Source organism: Triticum aestivum, chromosome 6B (assembly GCF_018294505.1).
Source record: "Triticum aestivum cultivar Chinese Spring chromosome 6B, IWGSC CS RefSeq v2.1, whole genome shotgun sequence".
NCBI lineage: Eukaryota > Viridiplantae > Streptophyta > Magnoliopsida > Poales > Poaceae > Triticum > Triticum aestivum.
This window is the reverse complement of record NC_057810.1, coordinates 701,012,552-701,016,744: the sequence shown is the minus strand read 5'-3', so window position 1 is coordinate 701,016,744 and position 4,193 is coordinate 701,012,552. Positions and strand designations below refer to the sequence as shown.

Sequence of the window (4,193 nt, the reverse complement as noted above, 5' to 3'; positions counted from 1 at the left end):
GTTCATCGACATACGGGGTCACCAAGGTAGAATTCTGTAGAACCGTGTAGTGTGCTTGAGACCAAGAATGCCCGTCCCTACATACTATTGAGTCCCCTCCTAGCGTGCCTTTTCCATCCAGTCTCCCCTCATACCACGATTGAGGGAGACCTATCTTCTTAAGGTCAGGAATGAACTCAACACAAAACCCAATGACATCCTCTGTTTGATGGCCCATGGAGATGCTTCCTTCTGGCCTAGCGTGGTTACGGACATATTTCTTTAGGACACCCATGAACCTCTCAAAGGGGAACATATTGTGTAGAAATACAAGGCCCGGAATGAAAATCTCGTCGACTAGATGAACTAGGACGTGCGTCATGATATTGAAGAAAGATGGTGGGAACACCAGCTCGAAACTGACAAGACATTGCGCCACATCACTCCTTAACCTAGGTAGGATTTCTGGATCGATCACCTTCTGAGAGATTGCATTGAGGAATGAACATAGCTTCACAATGGCTAATCGAACATTTTCCGGTAGAAGCCCCCTCAATGCAACCGGAAGCAGTTGCATTATAATCACGTGGCAGTCATGAGACTTTAGGTTTTGGAACTTTTTCTCTGGCATATTTATTATTCCCTTTATATTCAACGAGAAGACAGACGGGACCTTCATACTGAGCAGGCATTCAAAGAAGATTTCCTTATCTTCTTTGGTAAGAGCGTAGCTGGCAGTACCTTCATACTACTTTGGAGGCAAGCTGTCTTTTTCGTGCAAACATTGCAGGTCCACCCGTGCCTCCGCTATATCTTTTGTCTTCCCATACAAGCCCAAGAAGCCTAGCAGGTTCATGCAAAGGTTCTTCGTCACGTGCATCATGTCGATCGAAGAGCGGACCTCTAGGTCTTTCTAGTAGGGTAGGTCCCAAAATATAGATTTCTTCTTCCACATGGGTGCGTGTCCCGCAGCGTCACTCAGAATAGATAGTCCGCCGGGACCCTTTCTGAAGATTACTTTTAAATCATTGACCATAGCAAGTACGTGATCACCGGTATGCATGGCGGGCTTCTTCCGGTGATCTGCCTCGCCTTTGAAGTGCTTGCCTTTCTTTCGACATTGATGGTTGGTCGGAAGGAATCGATGATGCCCCAGGTAAACAATCTTCCTGCATTTGTCCAGGTATGTACTTTGGGTGTCATCTAAACAGTGCGTGCATGTGTGGTATCCTTTTTTTGTCTGTCCTGAAAGGTTACTGAGAGCAGGCCAATCATTGATGGTGACAAACAGCAACACATGCATGTCAAATTCCTCCTGTTTGTGCTCATCCCACACACGTACACCTTTTCCAGCCCATAGCTGTAAAAGTTCTTCAACTAATGGCCTTAGGTACACATCAATGTCGTTGTCGGGTTGCTTAGGACCTTGGATGAGAATTGGCATCATAATGAACTTCCGCTTCATGCACAACCAAGGAGGAAGGTTATAGATACATAGAGTCACGGGCCAGGTGTTGTGATTGTTGCTCTGCTTCCCGAAAGGATTAATGCCATCCGCGCTTAAACCAAACCATACGTTCCTTGCGTCACCTGCAAACTCCTTCTAGTACTTTCTCTCGATTTTTCTCCACTACAACCCGTCAGCGGGTGCTCTCAACTTCCCGTCTTTCTTACGGTCATCTCTGTGCCATCGGAGGTGTGTTTGTCACCACACATCTATTGCCGGTTCATCTGCGTGCATTATATATAATTAAGTGTGTCAAAAACCATTACAGAATATCATGAATAGATAATTAAGTGACCAAATTAATAAAAGTTCATCATCTCACATTAAAACCAAAGTACATACATAGTTCTCATCTAACAACATATAGCTCTCCAGAGCATCTAATTAATTAAACCATACATTGAAACTATGTAAAACATTTCAATGCCAAAACAAGTGTGATCATAATCGCAACCAAGGTAACAACCGATCCAACGGCGTAATGATACCAGGCCTCGATAGGAATGGCATATTTTCTAATCTTTTCTAATCTTCAAGCGCATTGCATCCATCTTGTTCGTGTGATCATCGATGACATCCGCAACATGCAACTCCAATATCATCTTCTCCTCCTCAATTTTTTTAGTTTTTCTTCAAGAAATTGTTTTCTTCTTCAACTAAATTTAACCTCTCAACAATAGGGTTGGTTGGAATTTCTGGTTCACATACCTCCTAGATAAATAAAATCTATGTCCCGTTGGTCGGCATAATTGTCATAAACAATAAATGAACCAAATAGTTATAAAGATAATATATACCACATCCGAATCATAGACAGGACGAGAACCGACGGGGGCATATATATGTACTCCTATAGACAGAAAATGGGTTAGTACTCCTGAGAATACGTACTCCCATGCCATGCTGTGGCTTCTTGCTTCCATGCGTTGCGCAACGTCCTGAGTTTTGCCATTTAAATCCACTTAGCATATAATTAAAAGGATAATAACCGAATAATATCTGCATGGCAAGACTGTTTGTTTGAAAATTTGTTAGCTCGCCCATGTTAATAGGGATTCTGGCAACTCACTTTGTTTAGCTAGCGTACATGTTGAAACTCTCGGCCAGGCGATGTCTCCTCCAGACATCACGCGCGCCGTCGCTTACCACAGCGCCATCGACGGCCATGGAGACGGTGACGGCATGGGCGACGGCGACGGCGACGGCGACGGCGACCGCATGGTGATGTCGATGGCAATGCGACGACCACGATGAGATCCTCCTGCCTGCCCTTCGCCTGACCGGCGGGCGACGGCAACAAAAATGATGACTCAGATCGTTGAGGTATCTAACTAATCATAGGCACCACTTTTTACAGGTCCACTTCTTTGCATAATCTCCATGGGTTAGATGTAAGTGAATCTCACTGACTAATCGCAGGAAACAGTACAATATATCCATGGCATGGTGACCAAGATGGATGCATGCACGGGCCTTGCTAGCTTCCCGATCGTCTGCACACATCAGTGCCATGCATCAGAACAAAAAAGCAGTATATTCATCCATCTTTGCACTCCAATGTATCAATGTAATCCGATCTAATTTCTACGTGCATGCAGCGTCAGTGTGACAACGATGCCGGCCAAGTGCGACGCCGCAGCTGGCCACGTGCGGCCATGGCGACGCCGAGTACGACGACGGTTCGGACTGGTTTTTGATACTCCGTTCTCGCTGCCGGCGAGCGGGTCAGCAATTCTAGCACACGCCGCATTGCAAATGATGTCAGGTTTGATTTAAGAACACATGAATCTATTCGTAGGCATCGATGATGCCTGATACATCCACGGAGTACCATACTGTATGCATGGTAATTGCTAGTACGTATATAGAGTTAGCAGCTTCCTTAGCTAATCGGGTCATGTTTGGTGATGATCAATGTTGTATTTTTTTTGGAAAATCAATGTTGTATAAGTACCCCTTCAGATGTATATGTACTCTATTTACTTTTTACGAACTCACCTCTATGATGAATGAATATACTGCTTTTTTGTTCTGATGCATGGGTATATTGCCTCTTAATGTTGTATTTGATATACTCCTTTACATGTATATATTCTCATCGGTATATACCCCGGCAAAGATGGAAGCCCGTACTCCTTCAACAACAACAACAAAAATCAAGTATATACATGTTCGAAAGAATATACTCCTTTGAGAGAAGGGTAATATATGCCCGCAAAAAAAATGGTAATATATACTCCTTCAAAAATTGCACTATATATGAATTCCTTCGAAAGGTAGTATATACTTTAAAAAAATGATCAGTATGTACCCCTTACAATGGGCATGATCAAGAAAGTGAAAACCTCCACGTCGTCAAAGAGGTATATACACTACTTTTTTACATGGGCATATAAGCTATGTGTAAGTATATACTACTAGAGTTCAAATCGTGTCTCACTTTCGCAACTAAATGAGATTATCCATTGTGGTAGCATGCACCGGTACCTACAATGTTGGAGGTTGTTTGCGCATGCACCAGAATTTTCCTAATAATTTAATTATATTTTTCCACCGGTGGGGCTTGGATCCATCCATTAGCTAGGTGGGAGTACATACTTCTGGGAGTACAAAAGAGAAGTCATATATATATATATATATATATATATATATATATATATATATATATATATATATATATATATATATATATATGATCGGTTCTATG

The 4,193-nt window shown here is 42.7% G+C and overlaps 1 long non-coding RNA gene across 1 annotated transcript; it reads left to right on the top strand.

Annotated features, from left to right (window-relative positions):
• Window positions 1-2,524: 2,524 nt before the first annotated feature.
• Window positions 2,525-3,079, top strand: LOC123134970 (uncharacterized). Its single transcript, XR_006465788.1, has 2 exons — window positions 2,525-2,809; window positions 2,906-3,079. It is a non-coding gene; the product is annotated as an uncharacterized lncRNA (long non-coding RNA).
• Window positions 3,080-4,193: the final 1,114 nt, after the last annotated feature.